At 31.0% G+C, this 19,759-nt stretch overlaps 1 protein-coding gene across 3 annotated transcripts in view; it reads left to right on the forward strand.

Annotated features, from left to right (window-relative positions):
• The window catches only part of LOC142319004 (uncharacterized), a 267,597-nt gene that overhangs the window by 124,958 nt on the left and 122,880 nt on the right, over positions 1–19,759 (forward strand). The window contains exon 1 of one of the 3 annotated variants that reach the window (XM_075355790.1): positions 3,173–3,264. The exons of 1 other annotated variant lie outside the window; for it this stretch is intronic. The gene's annotated coding sequence lies outside the window, so the exon portion shown is untranslated. Of the gene's footprint in view, positions 1–3,172; positions 3,275–19,759 lie in introns of those variants that run through there. One more of the 3 variants, XM_075355791.1, reaches the window with a different exon arrangement.

Raw genomic sequence — 19,759 nt, forward strand, 5'->3', positions numbered from 1 at the left:
ACTTCAGATACTTAAAGTAAGATTTTATGTTATTTTTTAGTCTGTGTAGCCTTTACACGGCCCTGTTCAGTAGATTCTTGATTACTTGCAGATGTATGTAAATTTTTTCTTATTTATTAATTTTATTGTTTGTATTTATTTGTTTATATTTTTTTGTATTTATAGAAGTTTATTTTCCTGCTTAGTGAATCGTAAACCCATCATTGGTTACAACTTCTTCGGTTTGTGAGTCCCTTTAAACGTCTTATGTATGTTTCCGCTTTAGTTACTCCAAAAATGTATAGTATTTTATGGTCATACTTTTTTTTTCTTTTTTTTTTCCAGTCATTTGACTGGTTTGATGCAACTCTCCAAGATTCCCTATCTAGTGCTAGTCGTTTCATTTCAGTATACCCTCTACATCCTACATCCCTAACAATTTGTTTTACATATTCCAAACGTGGACTGCCTACACAATTTTTCCCTTCTACCTGTCCTGCCAATATTAAAGCGACTATTCCAGGATGCCTTAGTATGTGGCCTATAAGTCTGTCTCTTCTTTTAACTATATTTTTCCAAATGCTCCTTTCTTCATGTATTTGCCGCAATACCTGTTCATTTGTCACTTTATCCACCCATCTGATTTTTAACATTCTCCTATAGCACCACATTTCAAAAGCTTCTAATCTTTTCTTCTCAGATACTACGATTGTCCAAGTTTCACTTCCATATAAAGCGACACTCCAAACATACACTTTCAAAAATCTTTTCCTGACATTTAAATTAATTTTTGATGTAAACAAATTATATTTCTTACTGAAGGCTCGTTTAGCTTGTGCTATTCGGCATTTTATATCGCTCCTGCTTCGTCCATCTTTAGTATACCCTCTACATCCTACATCCCTAACAATTTGTTTTACATATTCCAAACGTGGACTGCCTACACAATTTTTCCCTTCTACCTGTCCTGCCAATATTAAAGCGACTATTCCAGGATGCCTTAGTATGTGGCCTATAAGTCTGTCTCTTCTTTTAACTATATTTTTCCAAATGCTCCTTTCTTCATGTATTTGCCGCAATACCTGTTCATTTGTCACTTTATCCACCCATCTGATTTTTAACATTCTCCTATAGCACCACATTTCAAAAGCTTCTAATCTTTTCTTCTCAGATACTACGATTGTCCAAGTTTCACTTCCATATAAAGCGACACTCCAAACATACACTTTCAAAAATCTTTTCCTGACATTTAAATTAATTTTTGATGTAAACAAATTATATTTCTTACTGAAGGCTCGTTTAGCTTGTGCTATTCGGCATTTTATATCGCTCCTGCTTCGTCCATCTTTAGTAATTCTACTTCCCAAATAACAAAATTCTTCTACCTCCATAATCTTTTCTCCTCCTATTTTCACATTCAGTGGTCCATCTTTGTTATTTCTACTACATTTCATTACTTTTGTTTTGTTCTTGTTTATTTTCATGTGATAGTTCTTGCGTAGGACTTCATCTATGCCGTTTATTGTTTCTTCCAAATCCTTTTTACTTTCGGCTAGAATTACTATATCATCAGCAAATCGTAGCATCTTTATTTTTTCACCTTGTACTGTTACTCCAAATCTAAATTGTTCTTTAACATCATTAACTGCTAGTTTCATGTAAAGATTAAAAAGTAACGGAGATAGGGAACATCCTTATCGGTCTCCCTTTCTTATTACGGCTTCTTTCTTATGTTCTTCAATTGTTATTGTTGCTGTTTGGTTCCTGTACATGTTAGCAATTGTTCTTCTATCTCAGTATTTGAACCTTAATTTTTTTAAAATGCTGAACATTTTATTCCAGTCTACGTTATCGAATGCCTTTTCTAGGTCTATAAACGCAATGTATGTTGGTTTGTTTTTTCTTTAATCTTCCTTCTACTATTAATCTGAGGCCTAAAATTGCTTCCCTTGTCCCTATACTTTTCCGAAACCAAATTGGTCTTCTCCTAACACTTCTTCCACTCTCCTCTCAATTCTTCTGTATAGAATTCTAGTTAAGATTTTTTATGCATGACTAGTTAAACTAATTGTTCTGTATTTTTCTTTTTAAGTTTACTTATAACTAATTATTTTTTTATTTGTCTGAATACGATGTCGTGCTGTATGATTTTTTTAACTGTACCGATAATTACTTTTCTGGTTGTTTGCTCACTAACTAATAAAAAAATCTTGGCATAATAAAGTTTTTGAAATGTAACTTTTAATATGCTGTTAGATCATAGTTATACGACCCACCGGGTTGGTCTGGTGGTGAACGCGTCTTCCCAGATCAGCTGATTTGGAAGCCGAGAGTTCCAGCGTTCAAGTCCTAATAAAGCCAGTTATTTTTTCACGGATTTGAATACTAGATCGTAGATACCGGTGTTCTTTGGTGGTTGGGTTTCAATTAACCACACATCTCAGGAATGGTCGAAATGAGAATGTACAAGACTACACGTCATTTACACTTATACATATCATCCTCATTCACCCTCTGAAGTATTATCTAAACGGTAGTTACCGGAGGCTAAAGAGGAAAAGAAAGATCATAGTTATACAAATTATGGTAATCTTTTGTGTATTTGTACCACTTCTATTCCAAGATGTTTTCTCGTCCTGGAGTTGAGTGCTACTGATTGCAAGCAAGATTTCAGTATTATGTGTTTGGTTTTGTTTTTGAAATTTATTGTGGTTTTGATTTTTGCTACACTTTGTAAAATTAATATAAAATTCATTCGTTATTACAAATAAGTTTTTATTTGTTGAATGAATGTTTCGTTTTAGTTAATAAGAGTGACAAAAAGTGGGGTCGGCGAGCTAAAGTTAAACTAAATTTTTACTATTAGGAAGTATTATGCTATTAATTGTAAACTTGTATGTCTCAATCATCTTGCATGTATGATGCTAATGAATTCGTATATTTGCGTTTACATGCCCTTCGGCAATTTACTTAGAACAAAAATACTGTTGTTCGTTAAACTTTTTTTTGTTGGCGTCAGTTATATTTACGTGACGTACGAAGTGTGGCTAGAAGGTACGTTATCGGTTCTTGGTTGATAATTAATTTCCTTTCCACCAAGTAGGTGGGAGTTGGAACTGTTTTGTGGAAGGGAGTTTGAAGAGGGGGAACCAATGAGAAGAAAGTCGGTAGCGCTGGTGACTTCATACTCCACAGACGGTTGTGATTCGTTCAGTCAAGTGGTCGGTAATTTTGGTGAAGTTGCTCTGCTAGACCGCTGAATGAAAGTACCGATTCTCCAATTTGGTACGTTAAGGTTTGTTAGTTATCGTGCATTTTACTGTTTGTTATTCTTTTATTTAAAAATGATTGGTTGAACGTCTAGTTTTTCTTTCAGCAATAATAATATGTTCTGGGGTTTTTGTATTGTGCGTTTTTTTTTTCAGATAGATTATCCGTTTTGTATTTAATGTGATGCATTTATGCCTCGACGAGCGCAGTTCATATCTGCTTCATTAGAAAGTAATTTGTTGGTACACTCTGCTAATAATAATATTTAATTGCTTATCTTCATCACCATTAGTTTCTTTGAAACTTTGATGAAAAAAGTAAATAATTAGTTTTGCATTTCATTGTTCAATTGTATGTTCAATATGTTGTACAGAATTGCATTTTATGAATCTTAAAGATTATTTTTGATTTCCTGTTGCAGGGTGAGAAATAAGGTTTTTGTTTGTCATCCTTATTCCGTATTTAGCTAGCTTCTGTTATGTCTTCTGTTATGTAATTTAATGGCAGGATAACAATCTGCGAGTGCATATATTTTCTTATATGTTTTGTAAATTTTACGATAGGCTGATATGTAGTAGCGTGTTAAGGCTTTCATTACTTTGAAATAATTGTAGCTGCTTGTAGGCGTATTTTAGTGTAGTATTGTTGTACTTATCTAAACTTTACGATTTTTACAAATTGTATTAATTTATTTTTCTAATGTATGCCATATTACATTTGATTTTGTCAAGACATAAGACCGCAGCTAAAAGAGACTATCCTGAATATACAATATGTTGTATAGATTACTTAACATACCAGTTTTTCAATCGAAAATGAAATACAAGAAATTTCTTGTGTCCTACTGGAAAATGTGGATTCATTAGCTTTGAGTTTAATGATTTCCCCTAAATTCGAATTTGATAACGAGGGATTTTTAATGTGTAGTTGCCGAAATGCGCGCCAGCCTACGCAGGAAAGCAGTGCGAGTTTTGTCTCGACATATTGTTAGTGCAAATTTATATGCGTAATATATATGGAAAAACTTTTAATTTCATCCGACGTGTATTACTAAGTCATTTTCAATAGAAAAAAATCATGAACGAACGGATAATAAATGTTCAATAGAAATTTATATACATTTTTACCCGTGTAATGGGCTATATTATCAGCGGAATGTGTTGTATTCTACATATTTTAACAGCGAGAATTTTAATCGTCTTTAAATAAATGAGTTTTTACAATTTTGTACCTGTTATCTGTTTCAAGCAATTTTAACAAATTGCGAGAATGTGCGTACGTGCGCTGATACATTGACACAAAGTAATGTATTTATTTACTATAATTGTTGTGCATTTATTTTGTAAAAATTATGCCAGATTTATCCTAAATATAGACCTAATTAACATCGTAATATTAAATTATATCAAAAATAAATATTAACTGATGATAAGATCATTGATCATGAAAATTATTTTATTGCCTTGGCTATTTTTAATAATAAAGTTATACTAACAGTAATAATGTTTTCACAGTTCACATCTGTTCACGTGGATTTAGAGGCCTTTTGATTTGGGTACGTGAATATTTTGTAGAATAAATAATCTGTCCCCAAACCCATTTATGTTTAAGGTTTATAGAAAGATTTTTGTAGAAATTGTGTCGTCAGAACCGGGCTTATTTGTGACTTTATTTGAAATAAATTTTTTCGGACGAGTAATACCCTAATCGGGACGTAAAGATGAATTGTTGTTACTTAATTTTTGTTTTGCAAAAAAGCAGAAATTTAGTCCGGTCTCTTCATAAGCTGCCCGATGAAATTCTGTCTTACGACGGTTTTAAAACAAGGTTTAATTATAAAATATAAAACTTTTAAATTAATGGGAGAATGACGTTTTGTGACTATTGAATTTAAATTCATTTATGTATTAATAGCATTAAAAGATAGAAATTTTACTTTTCTGATTATAGATAGGAGTTATTTTTAGTTTTATTGTATTAATTTAATAATTTTTAAAACTTATTATTGCAACTATGTTTTAGTTAATAATAAAATCAGTGGCGATTAATAATACCTACATAATTATTATATGCTAAAAGTTGTAATATTGCGGGAAAAGGTGATACGTATTTTTTTGTAATGAAGTCAAGCAAGCTTGTATTTAAAAGTTCATGTTACTCGTGTATCTGATGGTTACGCGCGTAAAAAAAAAGAAGCGGGAATAGGTTCAGTATCTGTGTGCGTGGTTAGGTTAGATGTACAGCATTGTACATAATTCATATCGCGTTGGATTCTTTGAATTAGTCTTATGTGATTTATTATTTTGCTTATGTGGTTTAAGCACTTTGGTCAGTTTATTTACTGGTGCGTTTAATTTTTTTTTTTTTTTTTACTATTTCTTAAATTCATTTTCCTATAAGGTTTAGTTAATTTTGAATAACTTCCATTATTTATTTTTTTTTTTTTTTATTGTACTTTGTTTAAAATTGTTTTATACGTTTGGGGTCAAGTTGACAATTTTTTAAGGGTTTTATTTATTTTTTGTTACCGAAGCTAGCAACACTTAAGATTTTTATTTACCAACAAAGAATGTATATCTACGTATTTATTTACTCAAATAATATTCAGAAACTCTAAAAATTAATTTATTTGATGTATGGAATTTTTACAAGTAATAAAATTGGTTAGCTTTTCACCAGCCATAACTTTTTTTTGGCAGTCCCATTTGTTTGTCCTAGCTTGAATATTTCTTACAAACATTACTTTGGTTTTTAAAAATATTTGAATTTGCAAACTTTTGAAACCGACAGGATTTTATGAAAACAATTCTTTAAGTGTTTTCGTTCGCATCGGAGCCTAGAAACGTTCTGCAGTAAGATATTAAAAAGTTGTTTTTAATATCATTTTGTTTGTTAAATAATGATGCCGACAGCTATGCACAAAACCAACAATTTTGGAATTATTTTTTCAATCGATACAGCTTATATTACTTAAATAATAATATATTCGTATTCACATTTTTTTTTTGTCTGATGAATTAATTCAACGAAGAAGTTTGTACGTGTAATATGAAAATGGAAATTTGTAGCGTATGAAAAATACCATTCCTGACTTGGATTCGAACCCAGAACTTCCGGATGAAAGGCGTTACCACTTCACTACGGAGATGGGCAAATTTCATATAAAATAATTTTTCTATTTTTCATTATTTATCTAGGTGGAAACATTTTAGATTTTTGAAAACTAAAAATTTATCTTTCCGTGTTCTCTTCGGGGCAGTTTTAATTATTCAATTGTGTTTTGTGTGCGTTTGTTACTCTTTGAATGCAGTTTGTAAAGTTTACGTGTATCATAATTTGTAAGACAAACGGTATTACTTGGTTTTATTTTACCATTTTTCCTTTTTATTTTATTGTGGAAATGAAAAACCCTGGATTTTTGGAGTTTATTTTTACTACAGTATTTTATATGCGAATAGAAAAGTGGACATGCAAAGCTTTTAAAGGATTGTTATGATCGTAGTTTTCATCACTTGTTTTTCACTATATGAAGTCATGATTATTGAGAACATGGCATGTTTTCTTTATACAACAGTGTTAACATTAGCCGGTTTTTCACTCTCCTGGGGCATTTTAAAGTATTAATAGAATCTGAACCGACCGCGATAAAAGTGCGAATTTTTAATAAATGGTAAATTAATTGATCTATACCCACTGAGACATTTTTGATTGGAAACAAAAATGATTTATATATATATATATATATATATATATATATATATATATATATATTGTGATTTCGAAATACTATTTTTGTATATTTTGATTCTGCTTATTTTTATTATTATTTACGATATACTTAAGTGATTTGTATGCTGTAGTGTAGGCTAATAAATAAATTTTATTTTCAATAAAATTGGTATGAAGCTGTTTTTTACGTCTGATCAGTATATGTCGTTAAGCTATTGGGCCTTATTAAAATAACCCTTAGGGAATAAGAGTTTGGATGGTACTTTTAATGTGCATATTAATAAATTATTTACAGAACAAAAGATCCTTATTAAAGAAGCATTTGGTCGACTGCGGCTACATCCTAGCGATAAATTTTTTGATAATCTTAATGTTTCAACTTTTGGACAACTGTATATGAAGAATTTAATAATTTTTATAAATAAGAGAATAAACTTCTTTTTTTGTCTAAACACCACTTCATATAATTTGCTTTTCCTGTTGGTTTGTTATTCCTCGCACAGATTTAATTGTGCGCAGAAGACTATTTTTTTACATTAGTAACTTATAATGTTACTAGATTTTTGAAAAAACAAATTATTCAGTGGATTAAGCATAATAATATTTTCTTTTTACTTTGCTACGGTTGTTTGTGAATAGATGAAGAAATATAATTTCCTTTCAGATCATAATTGCGATGTGCTTGTGATCCTTTTTTGTACTTAGTGGTATCGTCATTCGGTTTTTATAATTAACTAACTTATTCGATGTTATTTAAAGATTTTTTTAATATAGTTTGTTTTTATTTTACGTTATTTTATTTGTAGATTGACACTTATTTTTTGTATTTCGGCTGAATTGTACGCTTTGCTGGCGCACAAGCGTTTTGCTTTGCTGGCATTGCCCGTATTAGTAAGTGTTTATGTTTTAATAGAAATAAATGTTATTTATTTTTTTCAGCTAATTTTTATTTAGTTATATCTATTTTTTTTTTTTTTTTTTGTGAAGTTTGATAAATTGTAACATGTAATGAATTATTGTGCCGATTTGCTGATTACATCATTTATTGTACAAATTATAAGACAGTGTGGCATAGTTTATTAAAATGAAAAAAAAAAAATAATAATAAAAATCTATAAGTGTCTTCTTATCAAAAAGCAACGGACAAATGTTTGAATAGAATTTTTCGTTTTAACTATTTTGATGACATCGCTATTTTAATTCGCGATAAATTATCTATTTTTAAACCGTTATGTAAGTATTTCATTGTAACTTTGTAATTTTATTTGAACGTAGATTTTAACTAAAATTAAGCGCGGTATTTTACTTTCAAACACGATATACAATGAACATTTTCTGTTTACTGTATACAGATGCGACGGTTAACGTCGCGTTTAACTATCGAACATTTACTATGCACGTATAGTAATCTAAAAACATATGGTTCATTGTAATAATGGAACAGGTGGTAGGTAATTGAACGTATGTAAAATGTCTGCTGTAAAAGTTTTTTACGCTCTCTTCCTCGCGTCTTTCTCTTCTATCCGTATTCTATTGTTTATGCTTTATTGTATTGTAAAATGTTACTCTAACACTCATCTGGAATATTTTTTTAGATTGTTTTATATTCTTGTGTAAATTAAGAAAAAGTATGGAAAAAAGTTTTGATGAACGAAAATAGTTGATCGGTTTAGTTTTTGCGATTTTTTATCTCTTGTTACTTTCCAATATAAAGTTAATTTGAGTGGCCGATTTTAAATTTTTAATCGCACAGGATTTTTTTTCTTCTAGAATTTAAAGTGATATAAATCGTCGTGATAAGAACATTACGTTATGGAGTGAATTTTATTCATTTTTTGTTGAAGTTTAAGATTATGCGGTTTAACTGCATCCTTTTTTCGTTAAAATTCTTCGATAAAAGACGGAAGTATTACCACAATACAAGTTACCCTGAAAGATTACCGCATAAGTGCCCGATTATATTTTATACATTGTAACAATAAAAACCTTATTAAAAGTTGTATGTAAAAGAAAAAAGTATTTTAATTGTGTTTTACTTTGCTACAGCATAGAAAGTTATCGTATAAACAGTTAAATTTGTATCATCTAATGAAGAAATTTTGTTTTTGTTTTTTGTGTTGTTTTATACAAGTAATTTGATTTTAATTTTAAATATTGCTGATGATTTTACGTGCATTATCGTGTTAAAAAACGAATAATTTTTTTGGGGGGCTCACCGGAGAAAAACTAGAATTTTCTCTTAATTTGTTTTTTAAAATTAAATCCCCCTTTAAATTTAGATGTGCAATAATTTTATTCCTTGATATGATGTCACCTCCACAATTGCACTTTCTAAAATTGGAATAACTAAAATGTTAGCAGTTTTCTTTTCGATTGCTTTTGACTGAAGGTAATTTTATTTTATTTGCTTAACGTGCAATTCTCGATTTAATTGATTTTTAAATGTTCATTTATTCTTTTTGATGTTAAAAATTTCGTGTTAAAAAATCGAAATCGCGTTCTGAAATAGTGTGATTGCATTTGTATCGTATCCGTATCACGTTAATTAATTTTCCTGATGCGATGGACGATAGGTATCTGTAAATGACTATATTGTTTCTTGCGACAGAAATATTACGATGAATAGCACCAGCATGGATATGAAAATACATAGAACAAAGAGTGGATGCATCTTTCAATGTCTATGGTCATCTCATAAATTGAATTTTTTAGGAAAACCAAATTTTTGATGCTCGTTTTTTAATTATTACAGCACAATTTAACTTCGAATTATATAACTTTTTGATGCTTTTCTGTTCCGATATTCACAAAAAAAGGCGGCTGCAATTCATTTTCATTTCAACGAATAAACACATTTTAATCCAGTTTTATTATATTTAAATCTTTTAATTATTGAAGCAAATATGTTTGATATATAAAGCGATAACATACATTTTTAAGTATATATTAGCATCACAATTTAAAATATGTTTCGGCTTATTGAAAATTTGGCAGTCTCCGATCAGGGAAGATGTTTTAGTTATTTTAATGACTATCAAACAAAATACGTTGAAACAATTAAAGATTTGAATTTTACGAAAAAACTTTTTCATTTTGGGGTCTTCCATACTTAATCACGTTCGGGAAGAATTATTTTTTAAGAACATAATCCCTAAGTGATGGTAGTACATAAAAAAAAAGTGATTTTAAAATTGTTAAAAAATACAAAAGTACAGCCATAATTCTAAATAAAGTTATAATTTTTTTAGGAAAGGTTGGACATTTTTGACTAATTTTTTCTTCTAAAAATACTAAAGGGCTATTAAAAATTACGATATTTACATTTTAAATGGGGGAGGAAACTTGTAATTTAAATTTAAATATATATTTTTAAAATAAAATAAAAATTTAAAGTTGTTTAAAGGCCTATTGATGTAGAAAATATAAATGCAAAAAACGAACTACTTTTTTGAAGCAATGCATAGGTAAAAAAAAAAAAATATTTAAAGGCATTTTATTGAGAGGGGGTGAAGGAAAAATAAAAATTTTTGGTAATTTTGTTCTTGATAAAACAAATTTTGTAAGAAAACTTTTTTGAAATGCACCAATAAAGATTTGAATTTTATTTCTGTCAAAACACTCCCATTTCTTCCAATTTTTGCAAAACCGTAATAAATTTATAATACTAATACGAATAAATTTATAATAGTTCTAGAAAGTGATAGTAAAAGTGATTGTTCCGATTAATACAAATAAGATGGTGAACTCGCACAGTAACTGGACATATAATGCAAATTTCAATTAAGTGTTCAAGTAAGTGTAATAATAACAAGTGTAATAATCAACAATGAAAACAATTTTAAAAAAGAATTTATAATTCTAAATATCGTACAAAAAAAGAATTGTACAGGTGATTTTTTAGTCCTGTTACCCAATTGTTAATGTCTGGTAATTTTTTTCTAAGAAAGGAAAAGTTTGTTTTGCGACACGAAGTTTGTAGCGCTACTCAACCGGTATAGATACGGCAGTGTGACTTGATTCTCTTTGAGCTGTATAAACTTTTGCGCCGTTCCGTTCGTGTTACGAACAGAATGTCTTTTACCATAGAACGAGTTTTCATTCTTAAACAATATTTTGCAACGAAATCGTACGCGATTGTAAAAGAATCATTTCAAATTAAATTTGTTGGTGTTCCTCCGCCAGAAAAAATGTCAATTTCTAGGCTAGCAAACCGATTTCGAGAGACAGGTAGTGTTTGCGACAGAAAACGTAGCGGTCGACCAACTCGCTTGACAGATGACGTTTTAGAGAATGTGAAAACAAGATTGCTCAATTCTCCACGGAAAAGTTTACGAAAACTTTCCACGCAAGTCGGTTTGTCATATTCGAGTGTTCAGAAAACTGCTAAAAATTGAAATTGTATACGTATCGCGTACGATTAGTCCAAGAGCTTCAGCCTCCAGATTTAAACAAGCGATTACAATATTGCCGTCCGTTTAGGTCTCTCGTAAACGATAACGGAATCGAATTTTTAAAGTGTTCTTTAGTGATGAATCTGGATCCATTTTGATGGTTATGTTAAAACTAACAGTTAAAACTGTCAAATTTGGGCGTTTGAAAATCCTAACGCTTTACAAAACAAATCTTTGCATCCTGAAAAAATTGGTGTGTGGTGTGCGATATCTCGTCATCTTATAGTCGGACCCATATTCTTCGAACAGACAGTAAATAGTGAAGTATACAGGAATATAGTGCGCCAATGTGTGTCCCTCCTAGAACCTCAAAAACGGTATTCCTGGTTTCAGCTAGACGGTGCTACATGCCACACGTCTCGAGAAACCGTGGATTTTCTGCAAGAGTTCTTTGATGATCGAATAATAAGTAAGGGCTTATGGCCTTGAAGGTCCCGAGACCTCACATCTCCTGATTACTTTTTGTGGGGCTATATTAAGTCCGAGGCCTTCAAAAACAATCCTCACACTATTGATGAACTTAGTCAATATTACAGACTTAATCACGAATATTTCCAATGCAACTCTTAAAAAGGTTTCTGCTAATATGCTGAAAAGAGTCCGTCCGTGAATAACCACAACGCGTGGGCATTTTGAGCATATTCTTTAACCATCATGTAAGTAATAGATTTTAATTAAATCTCTTTTGTAAGTAAAATATACATTTTTTTATTCCATTTTTTTTATTTAAAATTGGGTAACAGGACTAAAAAATCACTCTGTACAATAATAACATTGATAGACAAAAAAAATCTTTAATGTTTCTCTAATTGTTCATACCATTTCTCGAATTGCTTTTTTGCGTACGTTACAGATCTGTAAATACAATTTATCTGTCATCCTTAGTTTTAATTAACTTACCCTTCAAAAAAAATTAAAGGAAATATTGTTAAAATTTGTAAAATTTATAATGTTGGACGGTCATACTCATGTTCAGTGAAATATTTCACTGATGCTTTTCTTTTATAAATAGCCTCAGGCACATCCCGAATTAATGTCCAACAGTAATCTGCTATCATGTTAGTATTTCATTTACCTTCATAGCGGCTTTCCATCACCGAAATATCGTTGTGGAATCGTTCACCGTATTCGTCACTTACGTCTTCGAGGTTGTCCGGAAAAAAATCTAGATGCGAGTTTAAGAAATGTATTTTCTAAGACATATTACATTCCATAGCGCTGTGTGAAGTAAAAGTCGATTAACAATATCGTGGTAATTGTCGGATTTTTGTTTGCCGAGAAAACTTTTGGAAACGTCTTTAAATGAAGTCCAAGCTGCACTTTCTACATTATAATATTCCTTCTTTAATTTTTCCTTAGCTTACATTCTGAAATTCCTGCCTGATGTTTAAAAATCCGGGACTATCCTTCTTCATTGCTTTTACAACATTTTTCATTAGTCCTAGCTTTGGAGACTGGGTAAAAATATTTTTTTGGGTTCAACTGAGGGCTCATGAATAATTTTTTCTCATTTGGAGGTAAGTTGTGTCGTTTCTTCCACTGTTTGGTAACATGTTTATCCCTAGTTCGGCTGACCCATTCGCAAAGAAAACACATATACTTAGTATAGCCTAACTGCATGCCTAACAAAGTAGCTATAACTTTCAAATCACTACATATGTTCCAGCTATGTTTTTTCTAATTTATTTTTTCAAGAACTTCTTTCATCACATCGTATGTCTCTTTCAAATGAATACCGTAAGCGATTGGTATCGAAGGATATTTGTTACCGTTGTATAGTAGAACAATTTTTAAACTATACTTTGACCAATCTATGAAAAAAGTCTATGAACTTATGAACTCTTAAGTACAACATAATGTCGTCAATATGTGTGCAATAAACAAAATTATTTTCATCAATAAAGTACTGAGCAAGATCTTTTTGCCGGCTTCGAAAGCCCGCAATTTTTGTATTTTTTTTTGAAGTAAATTCCAACCTTGCAGTCTTGTTCCTAACAGTTCAGCTTGATTTTTTTGATAAATTTTAATCCCAACCCAAGTCTTTTAATTCACCTTGTGTGAATTAAAAATTGGTATGGCTTTTTGGAAAATAATTCAGAATCAAAATGTTGTCTTCTTCAGTACTGCCTGATTCTTCATCGCTGCTTTCGAAACATAGATTCACAGGTGGCTCAGGTACTGAAATAATTTCACTGTTGGGTACAGGCCTGATTGCAGATTGCAATGAAGGATATTTTACAGTATGCTTAAGAGATTTTTTAGAAATTCCAGACACTTGTTACAAAAGTAACAATCTTTTACATGATCCTTTGATTCACGCCAAACCATAGGTACACCAAAAGGCAAAGATTTCCGTGTACCTTTCAACCATCCATCCTCTTAAATATACAGAACAATTACTGCATACGATTTGAGGAGCTCACGCCTTATCCTGATCACCAATTTTACACTGAAAGTACAAATGATATGCTTTTTTAATTGAAGGAGTAATGTTTTTCTATTTGATTTTACGGCAAACTCACCACGTAGATAATAAAAGGCATTCACATCATTACACGATTTCGAGGTATTATGACACCGCAATGTTAACAAACTAAAGACATCAGTAAGACAACAGCAAAATTAATTCATTCCTAGATCCAGTGCTTAATACAAACAACACAACTATGTTTTTAGCTACATGTTTTGACCTGCACAGACACGATTAATCTTGCCCATGAAGACTCGCTCTTCTGTATTAGATGATGTCATAATATGTGACTATGATGTGATTTAATTCTTTTTGTCTAGTATTGTTTATTTATCGCTTACAAGTTAACAAAGTTAAATAATAAAAAAATGATCTAAAAAAATACAATATAGGAGCTTAAAATTGTACGATGAAAATATACGATAATAATATACGATGAAAATTGAAAAAAATCCTTTAATTAAAATTTAAAAGTTTTTCAAAAATGGTGGGCGATAGAAATATTCTGAGTTCATATTCGTTTTCAGCATCAAAAAACAGATTGAAATCATGTATCCCATGTTAGGAAACAAAAATTATGTTATCAGTGTAATTGTAATTCTATTTAGTGTAATTACGGATACAATATACATTCAAGCACCAGTTAGAATTTTTTTAGTTTAAAAATGCACCTAAATTAAAATTTTTGTTTTTGCCATCTTTATTTATTGAATGTGCATAAATAAAAGTACAATAATTATTATTGCCCTATCAGATGGGTGTAAATGTTTTCAGGTTCGGTAGTATGTAGTCTCGACCTACTCCTACACAAACTTTTATTTTCATTGTAAGCACTACATGTAAAGTAGTATAAGTCACTTCTTAGTACTGTTGACACTTTTTCTTTCTTTTTCCTGTTTAGCCTCCGGTAATCACCGTTCAGTTAATACTTCAGGGGATGATATGTACAAGTGTAATTGAAGTGTAGTCTTGTACAGTGTCGGTTCGACCGTTCCTGAGATGTGTGGTTAATCGAAACCAAACCACCAAAGAATACTGTTATCCAAGATCTAGTATTCAAATCCGTGTAAAAATAACTGACTTTACTAGGACTTGAACGCTAAAACTCTCGACTTCCATATCAGCTAATTTGGGAAGACGCGTTCACCACTAGACCAACCCGGTGGCTTTCGTTCTGTGACACTGCACACACAAACTTTGTTCAAGGATTAAATCAAGTTTAATTACCATTGCTTATTAAATTAACGATGTTAGATAAAAGAAAACTAATCAATGTATTGATACACTAACTAAATATAAAAACATTTAACCTAACGAACAAAAATTGAAAATATTACTGAAAAAAGTGATTTAAAGTATTCACTAAATTATATTAAGACAAAAAATAAAATTACCAACGAACTTGCTGGAACTTGCTTGGCTTGATGGAGCTGAATTTCCACTTTAGGTAAAACTAATGAAAATATTAATAAGATCAAACGTCTGCAACTTTTGACATTGGGAACAAGGAAATGTAGTAACATTTTTACCTACTATTTTAAGATTGATTTTTTTTTCTCCTTAAGTTGATAGAATTATCGTCAACACACCAACTATGTTCTGACAGCTCCGAGGTGAAACATAAGCTAGATCTTTTTTTTAACCAGTTATCTGTCAATTAATGAACCAAATAATCAGTCGTATTTACCTTTAATTGATATTTTTTTTAATACAGGCTTAATGTTCCGGAATAAGGACGTACGAAAATACGAGGTTTAAAAGAACGTCGTAATCATGTGAAATACTGTGTCACTTAAATTAAGTGTGCCGATTATTATACTGCAATTCAAACGAATTGAAATGAATATTTTTTAATCAGAATAAAAATTATTTCGTCTAAACTCCGGCAAATAAACTTATTTCTTACTTAGCGTCTATTTTGAAGTAATTCAAAGTTTGTTTATTAAATGGAATCTAATTTATTAATACGAGTATTTTACGATTAACTTTAGCATAAACCTTCGCTCGCTTCGTCTAATTATTACATTAAAAGCTCACTTTTTATCAGATTTGTAGGATAACGATCCAAGGTCAGTTAAATACGGAACATGAGCGTTAGTAAGTTCTCTTTTACTTTTCTGGCTACGGTGACATTTGCTGCTGTAACTACAACGGAAAGGTATATTATAGGTCAAAACATAAATCTAAACCTTTTTTAGGTTCTGGACCTTTTTGTAGGAATCCTTGGTTTGAGTTTTTTTTTACGTTTTATGACTTACGGAAACATTAAAAAAAATTTACTAAAAAAGAAATAATTTAAATAAACTATCTTTCTTGTTAGCACTTTTTGTAATTTGTAACTTTTTTCGGCACGAAAAAGGTTTTTATTCCAATGCTCCCAAGTACAAAAAAATATTTTTGACAGCAAACGATCTTTTATTTGATTTTGAAACAGTGGTCCGGATTTATAGGACCGATTTCCTTCAAGCTTGGTATTTAGGTATTACCTTGGGTGGTACTTTTTGAGATACCGTCATAAAATAATTTTTTACCTTTTAGTGCGGTTAATTTAAGTGTCGTTTTAAAATTTTTTTATTTTCTACTTATTAGTGCATTTAACATGAGTGGCTTTTAAAAAAGTTTTTTTTAATATATTTTTTATTTTATGTAAATACAATAACATTAAAGGTGTGTTTTAGTACTTTGCTGAAATGTATGCGAGATGAAAAAACTGGTTTTTGTTCAAGCTTTATAGTGAATGATTTGTAATCAGAAATTCTTTTGAATTAATGATTTTAATTCTGTTATAATTAATAAAAATAACTTGAAAGTATTGTAATAAATTCAATTTCAATTAAACATCGTTTTATTTAGTTGCAAATTGAAAACTTTGCACGTACGTTTTTTCCCTCCAGCATTTAATGATAGAAATAATTTAGTGTCTTGTGTAATTCAAAACAATCCGATAGATTTGTAGAAAAAAATGAGAATAAATTCTCTAAAATTTTCTTTACGTAAAGGTTTTTGAGAAAGATTTAAAACTGGAATGTATATATAGATATATAAATCCCAGTTTTAAAATAAATATATATATTTCTGCTGTCTTTAATCTAGTCTTTTAATGAGTCTCTTTTCTATTTTTTAATTATCATTATTTTTTAAACCATTAATTTACCACACACGCCTAATGCGTGTACCTGGGAATAAATGCAAGTTTTTTAAATGAGGAAAAATGTGAATCCAAGCTGAGTTCGAATCCGGAACCTGCCGAATTAATATTTGAAATGCTATTTACTTAGAGAACATTAGTTTATTTTGTTGAGATTATTGTTTGAGAAAAATTGTTACCACAATGAAAAATCTGTGTGATAAAGTGAAAATGGTCATTAAGTAACGTTGAAGTTCGTCTTCAGCTTTTCATAGCACTGCTGTTATTTTTTAAACCGTTGAGATAATATAATTATACTGATATATTATTTGATTATTACTGTTGGCTGGTAAATAAAAATTTAACAAATTATAGATTTTACAAAAATAAGCAAATTTTTGTAAAAAAAAGTATACTTGTGTTTGAGTTAAATAGGAAATAAACATAAACTATCGTCTGGACATCCTATTAGTTTGTTCTGATTCCCAGACTAATTAAATACAGTTAAATAAATTTACGATTATTTTCGTAGAAGATTTATTGTGAAGCGTAATTCAAAAACGTAAGATCTGGATTTTGTAAATTTTTGGTCTTGAATATCTGTAACGTCGCCGGGAGAGTGAATATGTACTATTATGTGGGTTTGCAGATAGCATTACGCACATCCGCACCCCCGTAGGGGAAGACACCCGCCTTGTGACGATTCCTGTCGCCACACCCCCTCCTCGTTCTTAGCCGTGATGGGCTTTAACGGGATAACATTACGCACAGGTAATTCGCCAAACATTTATATAATACATAGATTTATTTTTATGCAGTACTAAAAAAGAATCATTCTTTATTGAAACCAGCCTAACCGGTCAGGGCTCGCTATATCTCTTCGTTTTAACTCTCTATATCTCTTCGTTTTAACTCTCTATCGCTTTAACTAGCAGTCGCTCACCCGACTGTCTTGCCAGGAGGCAGAGCCCCCTGGATCCCTCGACCCGTTCGTACCCTCATGTTTGTGAGAATATAAAGTATTTTACAGATATATTCATTTTCATTAAAAAAAAAGATTAGTAATTTTACTTAATTATTTTTCTGTTGCTATGGTAAAAAGAAAATGTGAGCACATACAGAAACAACCGTGCTCTATTATCGGGAGATATACAAGGTCTGTAAATAAAGTAATAAGACTGGTTCAGAAAACCTTATATTTACAATCCAATTATACACGGACTCTTCTCACCTTCAAAATAGTTCCCTTGGGAAGCCACGCAATGCTTCAAACAGTTTTTACACTCTTCATAACAGTGTTGAACTTGGAAACTGAAATATCCTTCAGATGGTTGGTTACATTTCTTTTACGTTTTCTGCTGTTCCAAAACTGTGTCCTTTGAGAAGGTGAATTGTCATGATGCAGCATCCAGTTATCTTTGACAAAAAATCCAAAAGTCTCTGATTCTCTCTACATTGTCGTCACCTTTTGACGTTACGGTCTTCCAGAGCGTGGATCCTCCGCAACTGATTCCCGGCCATCTGATAATGCTTTAAACCACTTAAAAACTTGAGCTCGTGTCATAGCGTCATCTCCATACGCCCTTTTCAAGTTTGAAAACGTTTCAGTAACATTCTCACAGAGTTTAACATAAAACTTGATTGCACAACGTTGTTCATAATTAGTATCACTCATTTTTCTAACGCACAACAAAAACTCGTTTCACAAAATGTTTGTTTACGTATCACGTGGCAACGATAGATTAAAAATATTAATAACTGAATAAATCGGCTGTTCTATAACCATATGTTTACTAGTAACTTTACAGTGTTGTCACCTTGGCTGCCAAAAAAAAAAAAAACGTAGTCTCATTACTTTATTTACGGACCTCGTATTTTTAATTGTTGTGAGAATGTAAGATACACCTTCACAAAAATGTATATAAATCAACAATTACGACAAATTATGGTCTGTTCAGAAAACTTAGTTATTTTCGATTAATTCAGTAATTTATCAATCTCGTAACAATTAAATTTAAAATAAATCCTTTTCTAATTAAGAATGTACTATTTTCAGGACTTTATATGAATATTTTTCTGTCTTAATGTGTCACTTAAAATGTTAACAAGCTCACACCTCCGTCAGAGGTATATTACCTAAGGCACATAGAGTAAATCTTTTCACAGTAAGCGACAAATTCTTTTTTCCCACCACTTCATTAACAAAAAACTATTTCACTCATAAGAATAACACAAGTATTGTACGAAAGAGTACCTCAAATGGTTTTTTCCACATATACTAGGCAGTTAGTAAACCAATTGCTCGCTAGACGTCGACAGTAGAGAAAATGGCTCCCACGGGAAGCGAGAAGTCGTTTTGTGTGAGAATTTCACTAGTCAAAGACAGTCATTTCTGTGCAACATGCGTTTTGGTTGAAATTTCATAAGGAGCCACCAAGTGACAATTCAATTCGTGCACGGTACAAACAATTCAGTGAAACTGGTTGCTAGTGCAAGCGCAAATCAACCGGTCGTCCATCAACCTCGAAGTCAATGTCGAACGTGTGCGTCTGAAGAAGACCAACACATTATGCTGTGGCCACCAAGATCACCAGACCTCACGCCATGTGATTTCTTTCTCTGGGGTTACGTGAAAGATAAGGTGTTTATCCCACCAATGCCGCACGATATCGTCGAGCTAAAGGATCGCATAATCAATGCAATCAACTCTATCGAAAATGATATGTTAGAACG

The sequence above is a fragment of the Lycorma delicatula genome, chromosome 2 (assembly GCF_047948215.1).
Source record: "Lycorma delicatula isolate Av1 chromosome 2, ASM4794821v1, whole genome shotgun sequence".
Classification (NCBI taxonomy): Eukaryota; Metazoa; Arthropoda; class Insecta; order Hemiptera; family Fulgoridae; genus Lycorma; species Lycorma delicatula.